A 21481-nucleotide genomic window follows, 5' to 3' on the forward strand; every position below is an offset into this window, starting at 1 on the left:
AATCATCCTACAACCTCCTTGTAATGGCTTACAATAATTTATCACTCTATAATTGTCTGCCAAATTATTGAGCAAATCAATCAATACATGAACAAATATGGTAATCTCTGAGTTATTTGATACACATAAAGTAAACATATTCCTCTTCAAGCCTGATCTGGATTCTTGGCAAGATGTATTAGTCCATTCTTGCACTGCTATAGAACAATACCAGAGATTGGGTAATTCATTTAAAAAAGAGGTTTAATTGGCTCACAATTCCACAGGCTGCACAGGAAACAGGGCAGGATCTGCTTATGTGGAGGCCTCAGGAAAATTTCAATCACGGCAGAAGGTGAAGGGGAAGCAGGCACATATTACATGGCCAGAGCAGGAGGAAAAGAGGAGAGAGGAGGAGGTGCCCCACACTTTTAAAGAACTAGATCTCACAAGAACTGACTCAGTATCATGACACAGTACCAAGGGGGAAATCTATCCTCCTGATCCAATTTCCTCTCACCAGGCCCCACCTCCAACATTGGGGATTATAATTCGACTTGAGATTTGGGTGGGAACACAGATCCATACCATTTTTTTCCTCCCCTTCCCCCTCTAAATCTTTGTTCTGACATTGCAAAATACAACCATCCTTTCACAACAGTCCTCAAAGTCTTACCTCATGCCAGTATTAAGTCTGAAGTCCAAAATCTCATCTAAAACAAGGCTAGTCCTTTCTGCACATGAGCCTGTAATATCAAAAATAAATTACTTACTCCCAAGATACAATGGGGGTATCATTACTCCCATTCCAAAAAGGAGAAATCACACAAAAGAAAGGGGCTGCAGGCTCCATGCAAGTCTGAAACCCAGCAGAGTCGTCATTAAATTTTAAAGCTCCTAAATAATCTCTTTTGACTCAATGTTTCACATCCAGGGCATACTGGTGCAAAGGGTGGGCTCCCAAACTCTTGGGCAGCTCCACCCCTGTGACTTTCCAGGGTTCAGCCCCAGTGGTTCCTCTCAAGGGCTGGCATTGAGTGCCTGTGTTTTTCCAGGAGCGGGATATAAGCTGTTGGTGGCGCTACCATTCTGGAGCCTGGGGGATGATAGCCCTCTTCTCACAGCTCCAATAGGCAGTGCCCCAGTGGGGACTCTTTGAGGAGGCCCCAACTCTGCTTTTCCCTTTCATACTGCCCCAACAGAGACTCCCCATGAGGGCTCTGCCCTTGCAACAAGCTTCTGACTAGACATTCAGGGTTTTCCATACATTCTCTGAAATCTAGGTGGAAGGTCCATAGCCTCAACTCCTACACTCTGTGCACCACATAGAAAACACCAAGACTTATGTCTTGCACTCTCTGAAGTAGCAACTTGAGCTGTACTTAGGCCCCTTTGAGGATGGATGCCAGTGAGGATGTGGGGAACAGTCATCTGAGACTGTGCAGAGTAACATGGCCCTGAGGCCCTAAGTCCTGAACGTTGAAACTCTTTTTCCCTTTTAGGCCTCTGGTCTTGTGATGGGAGGGGCTGCACTGAAGGTCTCTGAAATGCCTTGGAGGCCTCTTCCCCAGTGTCTTGGCTATAAACATTTAGCTCCTCTTTCCTTAAGCAAATTTCTACAGCTGGCTTGAATTCTTCCCCAGAAAATGGGTTTTTGTTTACTATGTTAAGGGCAGACTGCAAATTTTCCAAACTTTACTATCTGCTTCCCTTTTAAATGTAAGTTCTAGTTTCAAGTCATTTCTTTCAAGCATGTGAGCATAGGTTGCTAGAAGCATCCAGGTCACATGTTGAACACTTTGCTGCTTAGAAAGTTTTTCCATCTCTTAATCATCTCTCTTAGGTTCAAAGTTCCACAGATCCCTGGATTGGGAACACAATGCTTCCAGTCCCTTTGCTAATGTACAACAAAAGTGACCTTTCCTCCATTTTCCCATAAGTTTCTCATCTTTATCTGAGATCTCCTCAGCCTGGACTTAATTGTCTATGTCACTATTTGCATTGAGGTCACAACAATTTAACAAGTCTCTAGGAAGTTTCAAACTTTCCTAGCCAACTTTCCCTCAGCTTCCAGCCTTCTGAGACTTCTATGCTCCTCCAACCTCTGCCTGTTGCCCAGTTCCAAAACTGCTTCCATACTTTCAGGTATCTTTATAGCAATGCCCCACTCCTTGGTACCAATTTTCTATATTAGTCCATTCTTGCTCTGTTATAAATAAATATCTGAGACTGAGTAATTTATTTTAAGAAGAGGTTTAATTGGCACACAGTTTACAGGCTACACAGGAAACATGGCAGTATCTGCTTCTGGGGAGGCCTTGGGAAACTTTCAGTCATGGCAGAAGATGAGGGGGAAGTAAGCACGTCTTACATGGACAGAGCAGGAGGAGAAGAGCGAGAGGAGGAGGTGCCATACACTTTTAAACAACCAGATTTTACGATAACTCACTCACTATTGCAACACAGTACCAAGGAGAAAATTCACTGCCATGATCCAGTCACCTCCCATCAGGCCCCCCTCCAACATTTGGGTTACAATTTAACATGAGATTTCAGGGAGGACACAGATCCATACCATATCACAATGCAAAGGCATTACTATAAAAGATTCCTCTAATTATATGGCTGGAGGGAGTTCAATGGCTCATGTCTTTAATCCCAGCACTTTGGGAGGCCAAGGCTGGAGTATTGCTTGAGGCCAGGAGTTTGAGACCAGTGTTGGCAACATACTGAGATCCTGTCTGTATTAAAAATACAAACGTTAGCTGGGCATGCTGGTGCATGCTTGTATGCCTGTAGTTCTAGCTACTCTGGAGAATAAGGAGGGAGGATTGCTTGAGCCCAGGAGTGTGAGGTGGCAGTGAGCTACAATTGTACTGCTGTGCTCCAACCTGGGTGACAGGGAGAGAGACTCTGTAACTAAGAGACTCCTAGTCAACCTGGGTGACAGAGAGAGACTCCTAGTTAATAAGGAAACAAATAAATAAAAATCTGTCTTCATATAGATCTTGTTTATTGAAAGGAAACAATTTGACAGCCTTCTAAATTTCATATATGGACGATATCAATTTTCTGATATGTGATTAAGAGACATAAATTATCAAGCTTGGTGATGATTTTGCAAATGTTTAAAGGTTTAATCCACAGAAAATATGTACTGTTAATGTTGTTTTCTGATAGGCCAATTCTCCAGAACTATTTTTAAAAATTAAAGAGAATTCTTTCCAGGTAAAGTTGTTATTGTCACAATTTCATTATGTTAAGCAGCGATCTCTGGGATAACTCTAGCAGCGGTTTCACTTACATCGTTCAGTAATGGACAGCATTAGAAGTATGTCTTAATTTGCCTATCAAAACGTATCTTTATTTTTTCTATGCATAATGAAAACCATTCAGCAAAGCCCTGTGAAACCTACACCCATCCTCAGAATTACAATCCGTGAATAAAATTAGCTTTACAAATAATTTATACAATGGCGTTTCTGGAAAAAAAAGATAAAATAGTTTGAGTTTCTGTTTAATATATGAAATAAACTTCTGAGTAATGATAAATTATATTTTTCTCTGCACGATCTGTGAGATTTTTTTCTATAAATATATAACGTGCGTGATAGACTTAATGTCCAGTTCAGTGCTCTTTTTTTTCATATAGACAGGGACTTCTTTCAAGATAAAATCAAGCTGTTCCAGAGAGAATAAAGGCATTACAGCCTCTGATATATCTTTATGGTTATCTGCTGATAATCATGGGGATCTGCTAATCCTGATCCCTCATAACCCTCCCAGGACTCCTTCAAGAAATAATCAACCTAATCAGGAAGTCATTTCTCATATATTGAGAAAATGAGTATCCATTAAGAAATTACCAGAACAAATTCATTTTAGAAAGCTACAAGTCATCCCAGAAACTGTAAATCTTGGGAACTATCTCTTTAGGACTTTCTTCGGTTTGATATAAACACTGCACTTCACAAACTGTTTATCTTACTAACAGTTTCCCTCTGAAGCCTTTCCATCAAACATGTTAATATATCATTTCCATGATAAAATATTTAGGTATTTCTTCTGGCCTATAGGCACTGTGATAAAAATTACTGAGACTTAAGGGCACTGTGACTCAAGACAGTTTAGAAATCTTTGAAAAACTGTGTAATTTCCCAAACTAGATGTGAAGAGAAGGTACAGAATCTTATTGAGGGATATAAGTTAAGACAAAGTATGGAGAGAATGGGCCGTGAAGATTTTATATACACAAGAAAATGATTAGCAGAGTGTGCTTCTCCAGAGGGTTATATGTTTTCTTTGGCCAGGTGGCTGTGTTTATGCCCCACTCTCTACTGTTTCTTGATTTGTTGGAATGAATCTTTTGTTCATTCTATACATTTACCTTTATGAATTGGAGAATTGTGTATTTTTTCTTTATTTACACTTGATATTTTAATGTTTTTTCAAATTAAACTCTAAAATTTCAACATCTTTACCATCTACCAAAACATCAAATAACTTTGAGTCTGTTTCCTCAAATACCTTCTCCTAATTTAATATGTACGTTACTCAATAACTAATTCTATCTTTATTTGTGTTAACTCCACTAATCAGACACATAGTTATTTTTATATAGTCCATGCTTGTTTAGGTTTACCAGTGTGCTTATTAACACTTGGAAGAAAATTTTCCACTTTACGTTATGCTTATTTTTCTCTTGTGGTTATGTTTGTTTTTCACATATGAACTTTAGCAGTTTCTTTACTGAAATCAATTAGTAGCAAAATTTTGTCTATAGCTTTATAATTTGATCATTTTTGTAGAATATATATAGCCCATGTTATAGAATTTTTGGTTATTGGCAGATATCTTTCCTGCAGTGTTTTCAAAATAAATCTTACAAGACCTTGCCTTCTAAACCTGTTAAATAAACTATCAGTCTAATTTTAATTCATCTGTGGGGAATCTGACATATTTCTGACTTCCCAGACCTCCATATCTTTGACAATCCTCAGTTTTATTACCAGGTGTGTATGTATGCATATCTTTTTATCTTTCTTGCTTGGGATTCATGATCTTCCTGGCTCAGACAATAAGGGTTTTTCATCAATTACAGAAAACTATCAGCCATTATATGATTTTTCATGTTGTCATATGTTCCTGAGGATCCTCTTTGGCTTTGCATTACAAATTTTAATTTTGTTCTCCACGTTATTAACTACATTCCCAAATTTTCCTTCTCTTTGTCTGTGTGTGCTGCCTTCTGTGTAATTTTCTTGAAATCTATTCTCCAGGCTGTTGTATTTACTTTTTCCTTTTATCAGTTATGTCTTATCTATTTTTCATTTCTAGAAATAATATTTGATTTACCTTCAATTTTGCCTTGTCATTTTGCTAGACACCTGGTTCATATTTTGTTCACTCTTTTTATTTTTCTAACACATATCAAACAAACTTACTTTAAATTGTTTTCGTTCACTGTATTATCTTCAGTCTTTACTTGTCTGATTTTGCAGTTTGCTGATTCTGCTTATTACTGTTTAAATGGACTATACAAAAATTTTGTGATTTAAAAACAATACATAAACTCATAATTTGGAACTTTTTAAGTGGGAATTCTTAAATACGGAATTAAAACAGTTTCTTCCAGAGAGGATTTTTGGTTATTTCTCAAAGACTCCTGAGAGTAGAAATAACAACATCAAACCAATTTTCAAATTTCTTTTAGAGCCCATAGATAATATAAATTCTGGCCCTAAATCTTTGTAAGTATAGGTTTGTCGTAGGGAAAATTCCAGAAAAATTTCTGTCATCTTCCCCCTTCATCCTTCAACATTGACAGAAGCATGCATTCAAAATTTCCCTTTCCATGGAGGGATTGCTTTTTTATCTCAAGTCAATATGTGGTTATCTAGGTTTTATACAGAGATTTCCAGTCCAGTCTCTAACCAAGCTCAAGTCCCTGACTTTGTGTGTTCTTTTTTCTATACACAGTCAATTAATATCTACGTACTCCACAAATGCCATAGGGCAAATTCTACAGGGAAAATGCCATAATCAATGCTAACTTGTTTCTGTGGAATAATATGTTATTGTTTTTTTACTGTCTGAGGAATATTTAATGCTCTAGGAGAATGAAAATGTTCTTAAAACTTTAGGTTTTACTATATGATAGAGCCCATATAATGCAAAGGTACATGTTAACTTGATTTCTGACTGATAAAGAAGAGGACATCAAAGCTGATGATTTCACTTGCCCTATAAAATGTTAATCATTCTCTTCTAATCTAGCAATCTTATTCTAAGATTTTTAAACATGTCTGCAAACACCCCATTTTACTGGTTCTCTCATTAATGATGAGTTAAATTTTTATGTGTTCATTTGCATTTGTATGATAATCATGTTTTTATTCATTTGAAAATTACATTTTGATAAAATACAATTGACTATCTTGTCAATTTTATTATTCTGCTTTACTTTTGGAAGCACCCACAACATCATTCTGTTCCATCTCTCCAAAGCAGAAACAAGAATTATGCAACACCACTTATGCACATGCACACACACACACACACACACACACACACAAACACACAAGTTGGTATAGCACACAAATTACTTAACTTTTTCTTTTTTAGAGCAGTATTTTTGGTATTGTTTATTAATTCTATTAATTCTATAATACTTATTGATTAACATTTTAAAATTCATTATCTCATAAATAGCCCAGTTCACTACTTTTGCTAGCATTTAAGGGTCATTTTTAAGATTACCCAGGTAAGCAGAATTGCAGTTACGAACAGGGCCTTGGTTTTCTGATTTTTATTCAACCAAACATTCATCATAAGCGTTTTTTTAAATAGGGATTATATATTTATCTGAAAGCATAAGACTGTTAAATTTTGAGTTACTTTTCAATATTATTATCTTCTGATGTGATGTTTTATAACATAGCTAGAGACTATTACCTCCCTATCTGAAGAGCATACCTTCTAATTTTATTTGAGCAATGTTTGTATCTGTAGTAGAAAATATTTTACACCATATTTACAGTAACTACTGTATATTGAAGGATGCTTTTTGGTTTCTGCTTTTGCTACATGTAAAAATGTGTTTCCTGTACATCAGCTTACTGGTCTACTAAATGCCAATGTTTTTGGACGTTGAAATGTCTGTGACACTAAATGGGGTATTTGCTGAAACTGATTAGATCAATGCATCTGTTGCAGGTTTTAGATCATCCTTTTATGACAGATTTATTGAACAGTTCAAGAAACTTGGCACAAGGACACTTGGCCACATTGATTCAACTGGAAAGTTAAATATGGATGTGATGAGCATTAATTTTGATGACGTTTTATCCAGAAGCAAATAAAATTCTTTCTAAAAATGAGAAAAATAAAATTTTAAAGCTTCTGTAAGCTACTAAGTACTGTTTCTTCTATTTGTTTAGGCAAATGTAGCAGAAAACTAGTGGTTGACAAGAGATTTTATTTATTTTATTTCTTAAATAGTTATACTTAAGTTTCATTTATATTTCTTTTCCTGCCCTCCATAAATTTTTGTCATTTTGTCAATTTGCACTTTGTGTTACTGTCGTTTCCTTTTTCTGTGCTTTCCACACAAATATTTATCATGTTTTATTATCCTAATTTGTTTTATCTTTTATTCCTATTTCCGTATTTTAGGAATACTTTTGTTTAGCATAAAGAATCATCCTAATTTGAGACAACTTGGTTTCCTTAAATATTCAATTCAAAGACAAAATTATAAACAAAAGAAATAAAAATTAGTGCTCATGAAACTCTTATTTCAGCTAAGGACATTAACTTCATAGCAATAAAAGCTCTTCATGATTAGATTTAAGAGTACAAACAATGATTACTTGCAGGAGTGTGATTCCAAATCAAGCAGCACTTGATACTCATTCTTAGCTCATTATCAAAAATCAGAAAGCAGGAGTGCAAACTAAACATTTTGAGAGCTATTTAGTAGGCTAAGGTCAAATAGGTTTCTTGATATTATTTCTGGAAACTATTATAAATGAGTTTAGGAAAAGTAACGAATTAATAATAATTCATGTGCAGTAGTGGCATAATGCAACTTTGATTTTAACCAAATAGAATTTCAGGCCCCTTCTCTCCACCTTTCTCTCACTGTTGCAACGTACCATATAGTACTGGTGAAGGAAGTCGGCTCTGCAGCGGAACTGGCTAAGTTCCAGTCCTTGCCCTACTATGTACTACCTGCATGTGATGGTTAATATTGAGCGTCAACTTGATTGGATTGAAGGATGCAAAGTACTGTTTCTGGGAGTGTTCATGAGGCTGTTGCCAAAGGAGATTAACATTTGAGTCAGTGAACTAGAAGAAGCAGATTCGCCCTCAGTCTGGATGGGCATCATCTAATCAGCTGCCAATGCGGCCATGATAAAAGCAGACAGAGGAATGTGGTAGGATTAGACTGGCTAAATTTTCTGGCCTCCATCTTTCTCCTGTGCTGGATGCTTCTTGCCCTTGAACATTGGACTCCAAGTTCTTCAGCTTTTGCATTCTTGGACCTACACCGGTGGATTGCTAGGAGTTTTCAGGCCTTCAGATGCAGACTGAAGGCCGCACTGTCAGCTTCCCTACTTTTGAGGTTTTGGACTTGGAATGGTTTCCTTGCCCCTCACCTTTCAGGCAGCCTATTGTGGGATGTCACATTGTGATCATGTGGGTCGATGCTCCTTAATAAACTTCCTTTCATGTATACATCTATCCTATTACTCAAGTCTCTCTAAAGAACCCTACTAATACACTGCATGACATTGAACAACATATGTCATCTTTCATTGCTTAGTTTTTTCATCCCTTAAACAGGGAATTAATATCTACTTCATGTGGTTATGTAACAATTAAATGAGATAATATATGTTTGGTTGTTACTGGCACTATTAAATGAGATAATATATGTTTGGTAGTTACCAGCACTGTTTACCAAATATTTCTGGCTCGCTTCCCTTCTAGAAAGGTGACAGAATTGACCTTCATGATCTTTTATGATTTTATAGCTTATAAAATTACATGTGTCACCTCTGGATCAGAACATTTACTAGACTGTACAATCACACAAGAAGTACCCTTTCCTCTCTCACAGCAACTGCTGACATTTAAAATGATGACTGCTCTGTTATCCTGTGTCCCCAAGTGACTAACAATTGGGACCTTTTGAAAACCCATGATGAACATATATAATAGATGAATAATAAGCTCTTGTTTAATTAAATCCCCAAGTTCTTTTTATCTTTTAATTTTTCTTAGCACCATATAAAATCTTCTATCATGACTGATGCAAATAACAACAACTAGAAGTGAGTGATGCCATTAAAAACCCTAAATATATGGCATTGGCTTAGGGACTGGTTAGTGGATAGGGAAGAAACTATTACCAAATGCTAGAAGGATGTAAATCACTCTCATGTAGGGCAACATCTTTTATAATTTGCTTCGGCAATAACGCAGAAATTAGACAATGTGCCCAATGGCAACATAACATTAGGAAAAGAACCTGGACAATAGAAAGTACTACATAATAGTTGCTGTTGGCTACATTTGGCAAGGTATTACAAAAATTGTATAAGTACAGTTTGAAACGGGAATGGAAGGGAGTAGAGAGAGAACCAAAATGTGGGAACTTGCAGTGTTTGAAGAGACAACACAGGCACCTCATTCTTAAACCATTTGTAGGAAACTGAGAATGCCTCTGAACAACAAAGTCCAATTAGTTGTCATCCATTTTTTAAGAAATCAAATGAAGATGTGATTAGTTCACTCACTGTTAAAACCTCTAGATTAATTTCTTGCCTCAAAAATCCTTTTATTTAGACAAAATGGCTTAGAGAATGGATGAGGGAAGGCTCAAAGTATCTGTAATTAAGTTGAAAATAACTGCACGTGGACCTTTGGAACTAAAACTCGAGTTAGATGTGTAACTACTATTAAGATCTTCAGAAAACTGTACTAAAGAAAACAATCATGACCTTATGTTAAAATTTTATTTGACCAAGACAAAAACTAGCCCTTGGTCTCCCAAGTTTCTAAGGATAGGGGATTCAGAAATTTGCTCAGCCCCCAAATAGATGTGGTCATGAAGAATAACGGAAAATGAATAATTCTATAAGAAATAGGACATTACGAAGGTCCAGCAAAAGCAAAGGATTGGGAAGCACATCTGATAAATAATATCACAGATCTAATTAAGGAACAATCCTATACCCCAAGTACGGGAAGTCTCTTGTTATATTTGTCCAGGCAGAGTTTTAATTCCTGTAATCCAAACAAACTTCTGTGTCCCTATTCTTGTCCTTCCAAAATAAGAGTGTTCTTCAAAATGATCCTGTTTTTCTATAGTTGTGGTAGATGGTTTTGAAGTGCCTCTAAATGTTGTGTGTCCTTCTAATGTTCATGCCCTTGTAAAAATCTTCTCCCTTTGTGTGTGGACTGGGCCTAATGACTTGTTTCTAACAAATAGCAAGTGGTAAAAATGTTGAGATGTCACTTCCAACATTAGATTATAGAAGAGTAAGACTTTCTTCTGGCTTTCGCTCTGTCTCATCCTTTCACTTACTGGCTCTGATGAAGCCAAATTCTATATTAATACCTACCTCAGGGAGAGGCCCACATAGTACGAAAGACAGAGGCCACCAGTCAACAGCTTGAGAGCACACCAGACCCTCCATTCAATGACCCAAAAGTAATGAACCCTTTCAACAATCACTGAGTGGCCTTAGAAGATGATCTTGCCTCCAGCAAACTTGAAGTGACTGAGGTCTTGTTTCAACAGCTTGTTGTCTTGCAAGACCAAGACCAGAGAACCCATTTAACTCATGCCCAGACTTCTGATGTACAGAAACGGCAGATATAAATGGTTTCAGGTAATGTGTCACTCAGTAATAGATAACTAATATAATTCTTTTTGTACTGAATAAGTTAAAAAGCAGATTCAAACTGTTTAAAGTTACTATTTCTTCAGATCATGAGCAGTTACATCCAGACTTGACATGAAAACAAGAATTTATTTCTCTCAGGTGCTAAACGTTCAACGTAATTTCATTTTGGAACGAGATTTACTCAGTGAGCAAGAAGGGAAGTGAATTAAATATCCAATGACAAAAGGAAAGGTCTCTGGAGGTCTATAGAGCTATTAACCAAATGTTTCTTGTTCTTTTCTCTTCCGGACATGAGGTAGGATAACTTCTTGAGCTTTTTGGGATTGGGTGGGCCATTTGACTTTTCAAACTGTTAAGCTCCGATCATATAAAGGGATCTTTCCAGCATAGAAACTGGCAACGTTTGAAATTGTTTCTTTGTTCCTTGATATAGTGAAAAGAGTACCTCTTTTGATCATCAAAGAGTATGTAGCATGAATAGTAAGTAAATTATCCATGCGGCAAACCACAGAGATATTAGAGATGTTTCTTTGTGTAATATAACCTTGTCTATTCTGATATGCTCAATACATGAAGTACTAAAAGTTTTCTTTACATGAAGAATATAAATAATACATGTGTGTTATTCTTGTCTGCATGAATATACCACTGTAAGTCTAGAACCTCTTATATATTTAAGGCCAGCTCTAGATTAAGGCAGGATCCACAAACTAATAGGCAGATTGTAGTTATGGGACACTAAAAAACCATGGAATTATTTTTCCTTTATGTTCTCTATTTAGCAAAATGTCAACTCATACTTGAAATTTAATAATTCTTGAAGAAATTTCATACAAAAAAGTGAAAATGTAAAATTGTACAACTATTTGGAAGCGAACTGGGCAATTTAGAAACATAAGAAACGATTATCCCAAAAGACTCAGACAATTTAGCTTCTGGGTATCTGCAGCTTGTTCCTGTTTGTGAGGATAATTGGTCTTTAACACATCTCTCATAGAGTAAATCTAAATAGAAAACCCATTACAGTTTTATTAAATGTTTAACAAAGCCCACAGTGTAGTGGCTCATGCCTATAATCCCAGCACTTAAGAGAGGCTGAGGCGGGCAGATCACCTGAGGTCAGGAGTTTGAGATCAGCCTGGCCAACATAGCGACATCCTGTCTCTACTAAAAATACAAAAAATAGCTGGGCGTGGTGGTGGGTGCCTGTAATCCCAGCTACTTGGGAGGCTGAAGCAGGAGAATCATTTTAACTCAGGTGGCGGAGGTTGCAGTGAGCCCAGATTGCATCATTGCTGTCCACCGTGGGAAATAAGAGTGAAACACCCTCTCAAAAGAAAAAAAAAGAAAAAAAAAACTCAACAAAGCAACAACACAAACACAAAGTCCACCAAACAATGAAAATTTTACAGATAATCACTATTAGAAACTGATAATGAATAATAAGGTGATATAGTTAACATGCATTAATGAAATGGTTGCATAGTAAGCACAGGATTATTCTCACTTGTTTTACTTATCTGTGTTTCATGGGAGTGATATCCAAGTTGTTTCTTAAAAATTTGAAGAAATGACATTTCAGATATATCATTTTACAAACTCTTCATGAAGTCAAAATTTTGTAAAACACAAAACCTTATTTTTTTAGGTTCCTTCACAAATATTTCTTTTGTTTCTTATTTCATTAATTTATACCCATTTTCTATACAACCTTTGATTTTCTTTAGGCTTTCTTTGGTTCTATTTTTCATTTTTTACTTGTTTTAAATGCATTTGACATCATAAATTGATCTTTGTTACCTATTTAGATGCATTCAACTAGTTTTGTTAGGTAGTACTTTCATTATATTTCACTTTAAATATTTCGTATTTTATAGTTATTTCCCTTAGATAAAACTGTCATTTTGAATTTCACTTTTTTTCATTAAAAATAAAAATGTTTAAATATATTTTATATAAGTTATATATAAATTGTTTAATTGCACTTTAGTCAGAGAACTTACCTATATGATCAAATTATTAAAACTTTATTGAATTTTTAACTTAGATTTTAAAGAATTCATTCATACAATTTATACATGAAAATCTTGTATGGTCTTTATGTATTTGTGAGTTATATATGAATTTATATATGTGTGAATCCCCCATGACACACACACATCCATACATATATACTTGTTAATTTTTGCTAGTGTTTACTACAATATATAGCCATTTCTGATGGAGGCAGGTTAAAAGTTCTTGTTTTATGGCCTTATGAATTTTGTGATATTGTTACTTCATGCTTTATACAATTTTTTCATACACATAAAATATTTGTTTATGAATACTCTTTATAAAAATAATTTTAAACATCCCTATATAAATAATTCTGTGTCATTTATTAGTTTTATGTATTTAATATAACATAAAAGTATATAAGTATATTTACTTAGCTGAATTTATAATCTGTCTTTTAATGGATACTTTATTCTGTTTATGTTGATTGGATATATTGCAGTCAGAGAGGTTGCTGAGCAGAATTTTGGAAGTTGTCATGGCAACATAGGTGATTGATTATTTCCAACTGCTGCAAATTAAGATCCGCCATATCATTCATGCCAAAGTCACACTTCCCCTGGACTGCTACCAGCAATAACTGCACAGTATACTATTGCTGAGCCATGGATGCCTAACACAGGACTCCTCCAACAGACATCTCTTACATGAGGTATCGACAAGGACCAAGACTTTTCTCAGAAGTACATAGTAACCTCTCCTCCAATTCAATTCTTCCTCCTTTTTCTCCACTCACTTTGGTCAGCCCTCATACCGTAAAAACCTCCTTTTCATTCTTCAAAGACATTACTTATGTGCCCAATTTATCTAAGCATCAGTGTTTAGAAGGTTTAAACTGACACGTTACTAGACAGACAGATGAGGATTTATTTTTTCCACCCACTATCTTGTGCCTTTTAAATCTTCTTTTTATTTACCAGTTCATTTCTTCCTTCCCGCTTCTGTTTAAATTGATAAAGCTTCTGTATAACAAATAAATGTTCTCTCTATATTTAGAAACTTTGCCCTGATATCTATTCTTCTATTGTAACACCCAGTTTTTATTTGGTTGCAATAGCCAACCGAAACAAAAAACCCAAAAAACAGAACAAAACAAAACAACAAAACAATGAAACAAACAGCAAAAATAAAATATTTTTAAGCTAACTAAACTAGATGTGGCCTTGTGACTCTATGCTGACTTACAAATATTACCTGATGTGGTAATAGAAATTACACCAAACATGACCCAATAAACCAGCAACAGAAAGAACACGTTGAAATAAAAGGACAGCAGTCCGAAATGGCAAGGGTACTGTGCAAAATAAATATGGATTAAAAGAACAATAAACTCATGATAGCTCAACTAAGATTTTAGAAGAAATTTACAAAAGAGAAAGCAATGCATACTTTGTAATAGTGGTGTAGACCACAAAATTAAGAACAAAGGGCCCAAAAAATCAGAGGAATGGTAGATAGAAATGAAGAGAAGAAGATAACTGTAGAAGTAAATAATAAAAAGTGGTTATCTCACCTAAGAATTATAGATATGCACCTAACAATGAAGTCTGAACAACTAGTAAAAATTGACACTAAATTTTCTAGAAAATATTTTGAGGTATGATATGAATATTCAGCTAGAAAGGGCTTTCTTACTTGAAAATAATTCAATAATACAATATATACACAAGGATTTCCTAGCAGTAGTTTTGAATTAAATAATAATAAGCTATCTTGCAGATAAATATCAATGTTACATAAAATTTCTTTGTAATGCTAAATGTTAGAAAATGATTAAGTAGGAAGCTTTGACTGAAACATTATTATATATAATGTTTATATATATATAGCGCCAGACTGTATTTCATGTGCAAAGGCTATGTCAAAAATTATCAGATATGATACAGGTCCAGCCTATGTAACCTCAGCAAAAGTGTGTAATGATTCAATCCATATTGCCAAAAAAAAGAACTAAGCTAAGCTTATAATAAGTAAACACATGGTCAGAAATGACTGACAATTGCTTTTGAACATGAATTTTTATCTAAGTAATTATTATAGTTCTAAACTTTGTAACATCAAAACCCATGAGGTAAAAATGGTAGAAAATGCAAGTTGCCTGACATAACAATGGGATATTAAGAAGCCCTTGTTAACTTTAAGGAAAATACAGCTTGAAAAATACTTTTGGAAATGTTAAACATAACCTGTTATCAAATTGACAAAATAATTCATTAATCTATTTCTTCACCTAATATTAATACATTTGTATTATATTTCTATTAAATATCAAAAAATGTCCAGTTTCTAGAAAGATAAATGAAAAATATTATGCATCTCATGCACTCAAGAATATCACAGTTCAGTAAGAAAAACTGACACAAGCAGTTAATTATAAAAAGTGTACAAATAACTATAGTATACCAAGAAAACACTGTCAAAGACTATAAATCCCTGTTTGAGAATAATCAGGGGAATTGGAATTGTAGCAAATGGGACTGAAAAAGCATTTACAAAATAAACATTAGGTCATTGTCAGTGGAAAGCAAAGCAAAACAATCGTTTCCCAGGTAAAACACACAATAAAAATTATAAAGGCAAGGAAAAACATGGTAGAGAAAAGAAAATCAGATTGGTGATGCTAAATAGTAATGGGACAGTGACTAGAAATTAAAATGGAAAGGCTCATCAATAGGTCTTGCCTGAGGCTGCTGTTCTAATTGCTGTGGTGCGATCCTGGCTCTATGCAACCTCCTCCTGTTGAGTTCAATGGATTCTCCTCTCTCAGCCTCCCAAGTAGCTATGGTAACAAGTGTGTACCACCGTACCAGGCTAATTTTTGGATGTTTTTGTAGAGACACAGTTTCACCACCTTGGCCAGACTGGTCTCGAACTCCTGACCTCAAGTGGTCCACTTGCCTCAGCCTCCTGCCATGGGTTGGCATTTTATTTTATTTTATTTTATTTCATTTCGTTTCATTTCATTTTTGGCAACAATTGTGAAAGGAGTTGAGTTCCTTATTTGATTCTCAGTTTGGTTACTGTTGGTGTATAGCAGTGCTACTGATTTTTGTACATTGATTTTGTAACGCAAAACTTTGTTGAATATTTACCACATTTACAAGCTTTTTGGATGAGTCTTCAGGGTTTTCTAGGTATACAATAATGTCATCAACAAATAGCAACAGTTTGACTTCCTCTTTACCAATTCGGATGACCATTATTTCTTTCTCTTTTCTGATTGTTCTGGCTAGGACTTCCAGTACTATGTTGAATAGAAGTGGTAAAAATGGGCAGGTTTTTTTTTTTTTTTTTGTCTTGTTTTAGTTCTCAGGGGGAATGTTTTTAATTTTCCCTGTTCAGTATAATGTTGGCTGTTGGTTTGTCATAGCTGGCTATTATTGCCTTAAGTTCTGGCCCTTCTATGCCTATTTTGCTGAGGGTTTTAATAATAAAGGGATACAATATTTTATCAAATGCTTTTTCTACATCTATCGAGATGGTCGTATAATTTTTGTTTTTAATTTTGTTTATGTGGTGTATTACATTTATTGACTTGCATGTGTTAAATCATCCCTGGATCCCTGGTAGAAAACCTACTTGATCATGATGGATTATCTTTTTGATATGCTGTGGGATTCAGTTAGCTAGTATTTTTGTTGAGAATTTTTGCATCTACATTCATCAGAGATATTGGTCTGTAGTTTTCCTTTTTGTTATGTCTTTTCCTGGTTTTATTATTAGGGTGATACTGACTTCAGAGAATGATTTAGGAAAGATTCCCTCTTTCTCTGTGTTTTGGAATAGTTTTAGTAGTATTGTTACCAATTATTCTTTGAATATTTGATATAATTCGGCTGGGAATTTATCTAATCTTTGACTTTTTTGTTGACCAGTTTTCTATTATTATTTCAATCTTGCTGCTTGTAATTGGTCTTCTCAGGGTGTCTATTTCTTCTTGGTTTAATCTAGGAGGGTTGTATCTCTCCAGGAATTTATCCATCTCCTCTAAGTTTTCTAGGTTGTGCATGTAAAGGTGTTCCAGTTAGTCTTGAATGATCCTTTGTATTTCTGTGTATTGGTAGTAATATCTCCAATTTCATTTCTAATTGAGCTTATTTGGATCTTCTTTCTTCTTGATTAATCTCACTAATGGTCTATCAATTTGTTTATCTTTTCAAAGAACCAATAAAATTTTTGTTTCATTTTATATATATATATATATAAAATTTCATTTATTTCTGCTTTTATCTTTGTTATTTCTTTTCTTCTTCTGGGTTTGGCTTTGGTTTGTTCTTATTTCTCTAGTGCCTTGAGGTGTGACCTTAGATTGTATATTTGTGCTCTTTCAGACATTTTGATGTAGGCATTTAATGTTATGAACTTTCCTCTTAGTACCATTTTTGCTGTATCCCAGTGATTTTGATAGGTTTTGTCACAATTGTCATTCAGTTCAAATAATTTTTTAAATTTTAATCTTGATTTCATTGTTGACCCAAAGATCATTCAGAAGCGGATTATTTAATTTACATTTACTTGCATGGTTTTGAAGGTTCCTTTAGGAATTGATTTCAAATTTTATTCTACCATGTTCTGATAGTGTACTTGATATAATTTTGATTTTCTTAAATTTATTGAGAGTTGTTTTGTAGCCTAGCAAATGGTCTGTCTTGGAGAATATACAATGTGCTGATGAAGATAATGTATATTCTTTAGTCTATTGTGTCTGTTATAAGAATAGCTATGTCTGCTTGTTTTGGTGACAATTTGCATGGAATATCTTTTTTCACCTCTTTGCCTTAAGTTTACATGAGTCCTTATGTGTTAAGTGAGTCTCTTGAAAGCAGCAGATTCTTGGTTGGTAAGTTCTTATCCATTCTGCCACTCTCTATCTTTTAAGTAGAACATTTGGGTCATTTAAATTAAACATTAGTATTGAGATGTGAGGTACTATTCTACTCATCATGCTACTTGTTGCCAGAACACCTCGGGTTTTTTTTTTTTTCTTTATTTCATTGTGTTATTGTTGTACAGGACCTATGAACTGTGAAATTTATGCTTTAAGGAGGTCTGTTTTTGGTGTATGTTGTGGTTGTGTTTCAATATTTTGAGCTCCATTTAGCAGCTCTTATAGTGCTGGCTTGGTAGTAGTGAATTTTCTCAGCTTTTGTTTGTCTGAAAAATACTTTATATCTCCTTCAATAATGAAGCTTAGTTTCTCTGGATACAAAACTCTTGGCTGATAATTATTTTGTTTAAGAAGGCTAAGGATAGTATCCCAATCCCTTCTAGCTTGCAGTGTTCCTGCTGAGAAATTTGCTGTTACTCTGATAGGTTTTCCTCTATAGGTTACCTGATGCTTTTGCCTCCTGTCTCTTAAGATTATTTCCTTCTTCTTGACCTTAGATAAGCTGATGACTACGTACCTAGGTCATAATCTTTTCGTGATGAATTTTCTGAGTATTCTTTGAGCTTCTTGTGTTTGGATGTCTATATCTCTATCAAGGCCAGGGAAGTCTGTTGGGGTCCATGTGTTTCCTAAACAAAGGAATGAACACACAAGACAACACAGGACGAGACAAACATGGCGGCCACCCCAAACGGCACGCTCTGCTTTATTTTATACAACTGGTTGTGGAATGTTGCCAAGTCACAAGTCACTTGTTGTTTTTCTGACCTTTTCCTGACTTTCTGGTTTCTCAAGATGTTTACACATTAACCAGTCCCCAGGGCCTGCTGTTTGCAGCTGGCTCCTTTGTCCTCCCTGTTTGCAGGGAAGGAACGCCCTGCTTTGTTTGCAAGAGCAGGACTTATCGGGAACATCTCGTTTGCGAGCATGTAGTCCTCTACATCTCCCCCTTCTTTATTTACAGGTTTGAATTTCTTTTAAAACCATCATCACATGTTGGGCTCGCTGGGATTTGGTGTTTGCCCTTTGGCACCATCTCCAGCAGACTGTGAAAATGACAAAGGCAAGAACAACAATCAATACATTACTAGAAACAGAGGTCAGTAAAGTTTTCACAGGACTCATAGGGTTCAAAGACGTCAAACTTTGTGCAATACCAGTCATTAAATCTGCTCCGGTCAGCAATGGTAACTGATTGCGAAATGTTTCAGAAATGTTTTGTGTTAATTCTTGTATTTCTAGGGAAAGATTATTATGGCCAATTAAAGACTCTTTATCTCAGTCCAATTATGTACAGTGCTGTTAAAAGGAATAGGCGTAATACAAAATTGGGTAGTATTCCAATCACATTTTAACAAAGCTCAAGTATTCAACACTGTTAGCTGATCTCCTATCCAAGAAACCACTTGTTCCAAGTTATCCACTCGTTCGGTCAGATGAGCATCTATGTCTCGTTGTTGTTGACACAACAAATGAGATTGTTCATGCCATTGTTGTACGAATTCTGCATTTTGTATGCTCTGGGGTAGAGCTAGTCCAGCAACAGCAGCGGTGGAAGCAATTGTTACAAATCCCACCACCGCTGCTACGACAACCCCAACCACTCTCCAGCTGTGGTGGACAAGATCTTGCATTACTTTGTAAATTTGAGTAACCCCAGCAGATTCACTCCAGGCATGTGTTAAGTTCACAGGTAGTCAGGTTTCTTTTCTGGCTCTTAGTATATATAAATTGGAATGACACTCATTCCAATTATTATTCCACCAAGTAGTATTTATACAACTTAAGAATGTACAATTGTCCATACAGTTAACTACCCCTGTATAATTATCCCATTTAAAAATTCCTGTTAACAACAAATAAGGTTTTCTTTCACATGCAATAACATATCTAGAACTATTTTGATGCAAAGATATATGGAAAGGGTTAGCAATATTAGTAGTAAGATTTAAGGACATGTTTCCCATGAAAGTGAACATTGGTTTATCAGCAGCTAGCAACTTCCATATATGACTTTGTATTTGTGAGGTATTAGCCAAATGCGGCATAGGGGGTGATAAACCACCATCATGCCAAATAATAGTTTCATTGCCATCTGCAGCGATGCTGTGATTACACTTATGCCAGTGTAGGTTGACATGACTAAATTTAGTTTGAAAATCTCCATGTACACTCCAATCAGTAACAAGGTATTTACGACCTTTCCCTTTTACTTCAAACAACAGTCGCGGCCCACTATCTCTACATCTAGTCCACTCTAGTTGGGAAACACCTCCAGACACATCAGGGATGGGGCATAAAGATAATGTAGTTGGCAGAGTTTCATTAAGTAATGCAGTATGATTATACTTGAAACTTTGAGCAACAATAATCATAGTAAAGGCAGAGATATGACTATGGTTATAGCAGACAGCCCAAGCCTCATGAGAAAGATGCAGATAATGTGGACTACTCCCAAGACATATAGGTAACCCTTCAACCCCAAATTGATATGAACTATTTACTGTGCCAGTGTCTAATTCAGGATCCTGGTTTAAAAAAGGTGATGGCATCCAAGCAGTATCATCAGTAAGTACTGGGACTTTTCTCTCTCCCCAGGCCACACCTTGATATAAGGGTGGAAAAGGAATATAAGCCCAGTATGTAAATTCTTCAGCCTTTACCTGGCAATTTACTATGGCCAGCATAGCCAGGAATAAAGTCAGTGGGGTTTGGGGCTGCCCAGCTTGTTGAACAACCCCTTCAGCTTTCTGAGTAAGCTTTTTCAGTTGACCCCATGTCGGGGGCTCTGCACGTCAAGTCCCGAAGGTGAATGTTCTCTGAGCGCTCAGATTCAGCTCCTGAAATTCCTTGAGGAACTCTTCGGATTGGCTCCTTTTCGCCATGGCACTGTTTCAATCATCGAGATGGAAACCACTGATCTCCGGCACCTGTACGGACAAGAGCATAGCCTCGGCCCCATTGTAAAACTTTTCATTTTAAATATTGCCCTTGTAATGAAGGATAATACACCCACAGATTACTGTTTTGCAGCTTTTCTAAAGGCTGTTGAAAATGTTTCACCACTGCAGACTGCTGTAATTGGCACCAATGGTTGAGAAAATTTAAAGTAAAAAGGGCTTTCAGAATTTCATGTTTTGGGGAATCTCGCCCATCTCCCCCTTTTTGTTTTAAAAGTTGTAATTTTAAGGTAGCATTGGCTCTTTCAATAATTGTTTGGCCTTGAATGTTAAATGGAATACCAGTGGAATGACAAATATGGTATAAAGAAAGGAAGGCAGCCAATTTACGAGAGCAATAAGCAGGGGCATTATCAGTTTTTAGTTCAGCAGGAACTCCCATAACTGCAAAGCAAGTAAGTAAATGAGTAATAACAGAGTCAGCCTTTTCAGAAGGCAATGGTGTAGCCCATTGGAAATGTGAACAGGTATCAATTGTATAATGAACATATTTTAAATGACCAAAGGAAGGAACATAAGTAACATCCATTTGTCAAATGTGATTTTGTTGAGTGCCTTGAGGATTAATACCTGGACTTAAAAAAGGTGCAATAATAGGAGCACAAGATGGGCAGGCTCTGACAATAGCTCGGGCTTGATGGCGTGTTATAGAAAATCGCCATTGTAATCCTAAACTATTA

The 21481-nt window shown here is 35.7% G+C and overlaps 1 long non-coding RNA gene across 1 annotated transcript in view; it reads left to right on the forward strand.

Moving 5' to 3' along the window:
- Positions 1 to 21481, forward strand: part of LOC135970788 (uncharacterized) — a 95980-nt gene that overhangs the window by 60766 nt on the left and 13733 nt on the right. Inside the window, exon 2 of the long non-coding RNA XR_010586640.1 lies at positions 18806 to 18940. This is a non-coding gene — a long non-coding RNA (uncharacterized lncRNA). The remainder of the gene's footprint in view (positions 1 to 18805; positions 18941 to 21481) is intronic.

The sequence above is a fragment of the Macaca fascicularis genome, chromosome 5, assembly GCF_037993035.2.
Source record: "Macaca fascicularis isolate 582-1 chromosome 5, T2T-MFA8v1.1".
Taxonomy (NCBI): domain Eukaryota; kingdom Metazoa; phylum Chordata; class Mammalia; order Primates; family Cercopithecidae; genus Macaca; species Macaca fascicularis.